Source organism: Octodon degus, unplaced genomic scaffold (genome assembly GCF_000260255.1).
Source record: "Octodon degus isolate 3935 unplaced genomic scaffold, OctDeg1.0 scaffold00043, whole genome shotgun sequence".
Lineage (NCBI taxonomy): Eukaryota > Metazoa > Chordata > Mammalia > Rodentia > Octodontidae > Octodon > Octodon degus.
The window spans coordinates 3,439,029-3,448,391 of NW_004524619.1; positions in this window are offsets into that span (position 1 = coordinate 3,439,029).

The following is a 9,363-nucleotide window of genomic DNA, read 5'->3' on the forward strand; positions in this document are numbered from 1 at the left end:
CGGACCCGAGGGAAAAGAAAACCACAGAAGTGGTAAAATGGAGCTGATAAGGAGGCGAGACCGGCCACCACCTCAGACGGGAAAAGAAGAGCAGAGCAGGGAGGGGAAGGAGGACGGAGAAGGGAGGGCGCGGCGGGCTGCCACCGAGCCTCCCGGCCAGGGTGGGCTGGCCTTCCTTCTTCATGGTGATTCTAGAAGCTTATGTCTAAAAATCAGGACAACAGAAATGCTGTCATTTTCTCTTTGCTGTTAAAACCAAAAATTGCTGAACGCAGGCATAACTGTTACCCACAGCCTCAACATACCACTGACACTTTTTTAAAATTATTTTTGTCTTAGGAGGGTGATAATTTCTGTATGAAATAAATTCTCAATCAATCCAGAAGCACCATCATTCAATTATTTTGGCACATAATTTTTTAGGGAAGGAGAAATTGGAAAGAAACCCGGCTAATAGAGAGCACAGCTGTGTATACCTTTCCCGTCTGTCGACCCGAGTCACGCAGGTTCCATCTGCGCGATTTCATCCTTATTGTGCTTCTGTGGTTTTGGTCAGCACCGATTGGGAGATAAAATGTTGACCATGCGCTGTGCTAAGATAATGACCATCAAAGGAAGAGAAAATATTGGGTGCACTACCCTTGCTAAGGCAAGAAATTAGATCAGACCATTTGCAGATGCGTTAAAGGTTTATTTTAATTATTTATATTTCTTTTCGGTACTGGGGACCAAACTCAGGACCTTGTGCTTGCCAGGCAGGTGCTTAAACCACTGAGCTATCTCCCCAGCCCCTAAAGGTTCATTTTAACTAACTGATTAAATAAAGTAGAATCCAAATTCTTTGAGTATTCTGGCTAATCCATTACACCATCTATAAAATGAAAGCATTCTTCTAGAAAGTTATTCACTGATCCCAAAAATACTTATTAAGAGCCTAATTTGTGCCAAATGTGGTGTTCAATATTGAGAATACAGGCTTCAAGAAAGCAAAATTCCTCCACTTACACAATTAATAGAGTAGGGGAAGAATATATTTAACTTATAAATAATTGATGATTATAATTGTGGTGTTATAAAGGGGAAGTATGGCATATTATAAAATGTATATATCGTATGGACAGGGGGACTAATCTAGGATTATTAAATCCTACCTAGCAGTAAGCACATATACAAAAGCACTGAGGTCTAAAGTTTCTGTACTTTGGAGAAAATAAAGTAACAACAAAATACAAGTGAGCAGCCAGAGATAAGGCCAAAGATCACTCAGAACCTTGTGAGAATAACAATGAGTTCTGACTTTATCCAAATAACAATGGGAAACTGTGAACGAGACTTCTATTTGTCCCCTAGTATTCTTTCTTTGGCAATCAAATCCCAGAATTCTAGGCAGAATTCCCACACAGTCCAAAATAGAAAATATATTTCCCAGAATCCCATTGATTCTATTCTAACCAATTGGGCATAAGCAGAAGTGATGGTAGCAAGTTTTGAAAGAAGAGTGTGTGTTCTTTTCTCTGTCTTGTAGACATGCTGACATGATTGTAGGACTTTGAATAGACCCGTTGGACCATGAGGCAGAAGCTACATTCTGGGGACAGCAGCACTGGAAGATGAGAGAATCCTGAGCATCTGTCACTATGGAGACCACACAAGTCCTGAATGGAGACTTCTGGGCTTCTATATGAGAGAAATGACACTGGAATAACATTTCTGTTCAAGCCACTCCTATTATAGGTTCCCTGTCAGTCTCTAATAATTGATAATGAAATCATTTCTATAAAATTGAGTTTAAAGAAAGCCTTTCCTGATGAGGTTATAATTTCGTAAATGGACAAATTTCTGTATCTTCTATGGCATGCTTGAATATTTAATATAAAAAATAAGCTCACCAAAACTTCCTTGTTTATTCTTTTTTTTTCATTTACTCACTTAGTCTTAGGTACCTGCTATAGGTAGAAAACTGGTAAGTACAGTAGAGGATAATGTTGACCAACCATTTGATAGCCACTTAACAGGACTTATAATTTAGAAGCAAGAATCAGTCACTGGTAAAATACAGATGACCAATGAAGACAGTTCAGGAAAAGCTAATGTTAAAGCCATTCATGGAGATGTAACAGAGAATCTAGAAAAGCTACCATACAGGTTCAGTTAGTATAACGCCTCTAAGTCCAATTCAGAAGGCATCTAATGAATACTGTCAGACACAAAGTTACAGCACAGTGGGAAACTTGAGAGAAAGGCTTTATTTTCAATAAAAAAATTGAACTGGACTCTGCTGACCTGAGCAGACCACTCAAGTAAATGGTAAACAGGCAAAGATAATTTCTTCTTTTGAAATCAGGGATTAACAAAGAAAACTCAACCCAACACTGAACTTCAAACACCTGCTGATAAAATCTATTTTATCACTATCATTGCCAAAGCTAGTCCACAATCATGAGCTCATCAGAGTTATGGAGATGTTACTTAAGAATTAATGTTGCACATTTACAGGAAGACAAATTATGGTTGGTTCACCACCTCACAGCCATAGGCATGTTTTAAAGTTTCAGGGATGTTTTCAGGTCCATCAATAATAATCTCTTCCTTTTTGGTATGAATTTATAAATTAATACAATAAATCGACTGTCTTGATAGCTATTCTTCATATGATTTGGTTTTATTTGTTTATTTATTTATTTTTTTCCAGTGGAACCAGGGATTGAACTCAGGCCCTTGCACTTGTCAGGGAAGTACTTATTCCACTGAGCCATCTCCCCGGCCCTCCCACTTCATACAATTTGAAAGAACTTTATGTTATCTGAAAACAGGCACTCTCAAACACTGTCATGCAAACCTTGGTGAGAAAAAGAATGAAATAAAAATATGACAGTAGGAACATTTAAAATTTTGGATTCAGTGAAATCTTAGGTGGTGGGCTAGCTCTTGCTCATATGAAAGTGTGGAGCTGGGTGGTGAGGCTAGCTTTGGGGGTTAGCTTTGTTCCATGAAGTCCTTAGGGACCTAGGATTCTCCCAGGTCAGTGCTTGATTAACCTTCTACAGTCACCTTTGTCTTCACTGGACAGGACAGTGGCTGTTACTCCAGGGTAACATGTGAATTTGAGGCATTAGAAAAAGGAGAAGTCAGGCATACAATCTCTCTTTTTAAGGGATAACATCAGAAATGTCATGTCATATTAGTGTTTACATATCATTGGCCAGAATATAACCACATGGGTACATGTTCCTGCCATGTAGACTATGAAATGGGGTCATTTTTATGGGAAACCTTATGGCTTAGTCACCTTTGTAATTAGAAAAAGTATGCAATACCCACATCTTATTTATTTATTTGTTTATTTATTTATTTATTTAGTGGTAGCAGGGATTGAACTTGGGACCTTGCGCTTGCCAGGCAGGCACTTACGTCACTGAGCTATCTCCCTGGACCCCAATATCCACATCGTAAAGGAAGAGAGATTTATTTTGGTTCACAATTTCAGAAGTTTCAAGCCATAGTTGGGAGGCTCTAACATCAAACAGCCTGGTGAAAAAGACCTGGGTAGAAAATAGATGCTCACACTGATACAGGGGCAATAATGTAACTCCCAACCTGCTGAATGGCAGGTATCCCAAAACTGAAGAATAAACTGTAAAAAACAAAAGAGGTTAAAAATAGGAAAAATTTATTGAGAGAGATGCTCTTGAGAGACAGAAGGAGATCCGAAAGTGGGTTGCCATGGACCCCACTTCACAAAGGAAGTCTTATAAAGCAAAATCACAAGGTGGGTACAAAAATCACAAGGTGGGTGAGAAGGTCGAAGAATCAGTTAAGCACAATTTCACCAAATAATAAGATCAATAACGTTGCATTTAATATTACCAACAAATGTTTCCACAGGAGCAACCAGTAACAGCCTCTCACAAAGATGGTAAGGAGAAGGTCTAGGGAATTTCAGAATATGATGTGGCATTAACCTGTCATTTAATATCTTGAACAGTCATTGAAATATTAGCAGAAGGATCAGGAATATACATATAACATTTACCTTTTTATTTTTATTTTTTGTACACGTACCCAATTGTATTGCTGTCAGGATGTTTCATGCCATCCAATTTTGGAGGGCAGCTTGCCTTATTAACTTTTTTTAACAGGAAACAAAGAACAGTCCAGGTGTCATTTAAGCACACTGAATATAGTTAGCCAAAGGTTTGGTGTGTTGTATGACATCCTCTAGTCTTAAGAAAAGAACAAAGATAGAAGCCAAACGATCATACCAGAGAAACACCCTCTTAGACCATTGATGTCGTAGACAGCATAAGCTTTTATGTTTGTCAATATTTTTGACATTTGTGCCTTATGATCACACACATCTCAGCATTTTTCTCCTTATCCATTGAGAGGTTAGCCATGGCCACAAATTGGTAGCACAGGAGCAATGGGTGCCATTGGGGGGTTTCCATTAATTTGATTAAACCAGTCCATTGTAAACCAGTCTTTGATCTGTAAGGTTATGGTGTATACATTGTTCTGGGGTGTCCATTGCAAGTATTTAGTACAGTTAGTCTAGTAACAATAGGAGTGATTCTTTTGTTCCTAACATAAAAGGGCCTTTCTACTAAGTTGTCCTATAGTGGGAATTAACCATACGGCGTGGTCCCACACCTGAAAATAGCCATCTTGATATCTATGATTCTTGGCTTTCATGATAGTACCATCACTGTCACTTTACAGAGGTTTTACTACAGTGTACAGAGAGACTTTAGTGAGATTTTTAGAAAAATATTATGTCCAAGACCATTAAGAGTAAGATTTATACATTGCTTAGTTACCTATGTAACCATGAACCACAAAATTTTTGTGTCTCATCAGTGTAGTCTTCAAGCTTACTTTAATCCTCTCCTTGAAGTGGGGACACCCATCGACCAAGTCTGGGTGGACTTGACAAGGAGAGCAGGCCACTTGTGTAGCAAGGTGTTTATTGTAATGACAGTATATTCCTGTGCTCACACTAGAAAGGTCATAAACTCTCCTTTAAAATATAAAATAATCAGTAAAGGCCAAGAGTAACAAAGGCTTTCAGATTGCTCATCTGAAAGCATTTCTTTGTTCTTAACAAGACCTTTAGGTCCTCTATGGGTTCACAAGAGTACTTGGATGGTGGCTTACTCTGAGCGACAGTGTCTGGTTTCTAGGGCTTGAATCAGGTGTGGTGTGCCCAGGAGTACAGGCTTGTTATCTTGACAGCTAGTGGAGCTGACAGGATCACAATGTATGTTCCTTGCCAAATTGATATTAGGGAAGGAGACGGTGAGGGAAGAGACTTTCCTAGTCCTAAATCTGTGGGGTGGAATATGGGATTTTCCTTCCCTCAGGAAGACTGAACTGGGTATTAAACCACTCAAACAGAACTAAAACTATGAGACCACACAAACTTCACATGAATATTCACAATGTGATTCATAATAGTCAAAAAGTGGAAATAACTCACATATCAATCAAAATATGGCTAAATAAATGTATGTTATGTGTACAAGGAATAAAAAAGAATGAAATACTGATAGAGGCTACAATATGGACAAGCTCTGAAGATGTGCTGAGGGAAACAAACAAGACACAAAAGACCCATGGTTCCTTTTGTGCAAAGTGCCCGAAGTGGGGAAACCAAATAGATGTAAAGTTGATTAGCAGTGAATGGGGGCTGCTGCCAAAGAGTAGAGTGTGTGGCTTTTTTTTTTAGAGATAAGGAAATAGTTCTAAAATTGATTGTAGGTATTATTGCATGACTCTGTTATTCTCCTAAAACCTACTGAATTGTCCACCTTACGTGAATTCATTGTAAGAATTATAACTTAATAAAGTTGCTACAAAAATAAAAGAAGATAAGGGCAAGAGGACATGACACAAAATTCATAGTAATACTTACTTTGAGAGGGAAAGACTCTCAGAACACTGCACTGGAAGATGTTTTTGTTATAATAGATTATAATACATCATAATTATTTTTTTCTTTTCTGCCAGCTCAGCCTGCCTTGGGGGTGCAGCTGACACAGAACGTGGTGCCAGGGATCAAACCGCAGTCCTTACCCTTGCCTAAGGAGATGCTTTAGTCCGCTGAGCTATCTCACTGGCCTCTACATCATAATTCTTCTATCATAGATACTTAAGTATTGTAATGACCAGAAAGTATATGAAAAATTTTAGCATCTGTAATATTAATAAGATAATTTTCAGTGTTATGGTTAAACCTATGAAACTGCTAAAGGTTGGTATTTGCATGACAAAACATACTCTTACATACTGTTGGGAGTGTACAACAGTAGAACATTTCTGGGGGACATGTTTTATCAAAATCCTTACATTGTTATGCTCTTCAGTCAGCATGTAGACATCTATGTAGATCCTTCTCCCCTTGCATCTGGGCTGACCCTGTGACTTGCTCTTGCGAAGAGAGTAAAGTAGGGTGACACACTGGGACGTCAAGGCTTACGTCTTAAGGAGATTGCATGGTAGTTTGTACTCTCTCCTTTCTGGAAGCCACTATCAAACTGTAAAGAAGCTTAGGCTACATTGTAGGATGACAAGAAAAAAAGACCACCGAGAGAAGCCCTAGAACTGTGATAGTGAACATTTTAGAACTTTCAGTGACAACCAGCTGCCTGCTGGGGCACAGTGAGCCCTAGGTTGGCTGCCACCCCCTTAGCGGTGTCACAGGAGGCGCGACCCCAGCTAATCTCTCAGATGAATACAGTCATGACAGACTTCAACTAATGAGTGACTACATGCAACAGAACATCCTAGCTGAGTCCGGACAACCCCCAGAATAGTGAGAAACAAACCATTGTCGTTATTTACGCCAAATTTGGAGTGGTGTGTAACATTATAACACAGCTGAACAATACCCTTATGATCTGAGAAATACAAATAAACATTTGCATTCAAGGTTATTCATCTAAGTATTATTCACAATAAAGAATACATTAGCCTCTACCTAAGTTCTATTGTTATTCTATTATTTCTGCAGTTACCACTCCTCTTTCTGTTTTATAACAGAAAACAACATGTTCTCTCTCTCTCTTTTTTTTTTGTACCAGGGATCGAACTCAGGACCTTACACTTGTTAAGCAGGTGCTTATGCCACTGAGCTATATCCCTGCCCCCAACATGCCCTCTATTAAAACCTCCCTCCCTCATTTTCAATCAGCATAGTTCCAATGAGGTGTCCCTTACACATCAGTGGACTTATGACTCAGATCTGGCACCAGATCCTTTTGGATTGATTCATTCTTTCTTTGGAGACAGTTTATAGAATGAATGAAGTTAAGATTTTCTATGAAGCTAGAAATTAAGTAAACATCATCAGAGGTGGAGGTAAGAGAGAGAACCAGGTCTACATGACAATTTGCATCCCAAGATCTAGCTATGCTGTGGACTTTCTGGATAAATAACCCAACACAAATGAGTTTTTGTCTTAAACCAATTACCCTGGGTTTCTTTCTTGCAATCAGAATTTCTGACCAATGTAAGAACCACCTAGTTAGGAGAGTTTCTTTACAAAGGAATAAACATCAACTCAAGCTAACTCCAGGAAAGTGAGAATAAAGGAAGCAGAGAATCTTCTGAGCTTCATGAGAAATAGAAAATTAATAAACTGCAAATCCCTTGCTTTCATGTAACCTTTGTTTTGAAATGTGCTTGCTTCCTCTGTGCCTTTCACACAGAGCTCATTGTGATGGCTTCAAACTCCAGACATTTTAATACTTTTACATTCACTTCCATGTGTCTAATTGGCATAGTCTTACTGAACTATGTTAGTCAACCTTCATTACCATAACAAATACCTGACATGGGCTACTTATAAAAAAAAAGAAGAGGTTTATTGAGCTTTTGGTTTGAGAGGTTCTGGTTGTGAAGTTCATGGTGAATGCCAGATGGCTCAACATTGAAGGTATGAAGGAAGGATCACAACTTGAGTCAGGAATGAGAGAGAAAAAGAGAGAGAGATAGAGAGAGAGACAGAAAGAGAGACAGAGACACAGAGGGAGACAGAGAGACAGAAGAGAGACAGAGACAGACAGAGACAGAGACAGGCAGATAAGACAGACAGTGACAGAAAACAGAAATAGGGTGGGGCTGAACACAAGTCTTTCATTACCTTCTAGAACTCAAGCAGTTGTATGAGAAGTACCAAGACGTCCCACAAGCTACCTCATGTACCCAGTGACCTAAAAGCTTCCTATTAGACCCCACACCTAAATGTCCAACCAATTCTCAGTAGCACCACCTTGGGGACCAAACCTTTAATCACAATAGGCCTGGATGCTTAGAATACAAAAACCAAATGCAAACCGTAACAACCTCAGTGCCAAATTATCTCATGAGTCCAGCGTTGTAATTCAATCAGCCATGTTCAAAAGCAATGATCGCAAAGTCTCTTAGGAGTTGCTTTATCTGGAGCAGGTGTGAGCTAGAAAGTTTCTTTAAAGCAAGCTGTGAGGAGTAAATTGTATGCATCTCTAGAACACAACAAAGTGAGGGAGGCATGAATAAACAAAGGGTGATGCACTAAGGAATGTTGTGTAGCCACTCAAATCATACTTTCAATAGGAGCTTAAGTATCCTTTAGCAAATGGTGCTCAGTTAGCTGGATTTTCACATACAAAAGAATGAAGTTGGACCCTTACCTCACACATTATGCAAAAATTAACTCAAAATGGAGGGAAAAGCTAAACATAAGGATAAAACAATGAAAGCCTTAGGAGAAAAACAGGTGTGAATCTTTATGAGTTTAGATTTAGCAATGGATTCTTAAATATGTTCTCTAATAAAAGGAAAAGGAGTCAAATAAAAAATAAATTCGACTTCATAAAAATTAAAAACTTTTTGAATCAAAGAACATTTTCAAGAGCGTGAGGGCTGAAGTGATCGTTCAGTGGTCTAAGCACCTGCCTGGCAAGCACAAGAACCTGAGTTTGATCCCTGATACCATATGCCATATATGGCCAATGTTGGGCATGCCATGGTGGTGCATGCCTGTAATCCCAGCATTGAGGAGTCTGACACAGGAGGATCACTATGAGTCCAAGCTGCATAGCAAGATCTTATACCAGATAGGGCCAGCGAGATAGCTTAGCGAACTAAGTGCCTGCTTTGTCAAGCGCAGAGACCGGGGTTCTATCCCAGGTCCCACATGCAGTGCCAGCCCCACCCCAGGGACATGCTGAGCTGGGGACCAAGTCCTGGCTTAGTGCACACCTGTAATCCCAGTGCTGGGGAGGCTGAAAAGAGGAGGATCACTACAAATCCAAGCTGCGTAGTGAGACCCGGTACCAAACACATAAAATGAAATTAATTAATTAATTAATTAAAAACGAGTGA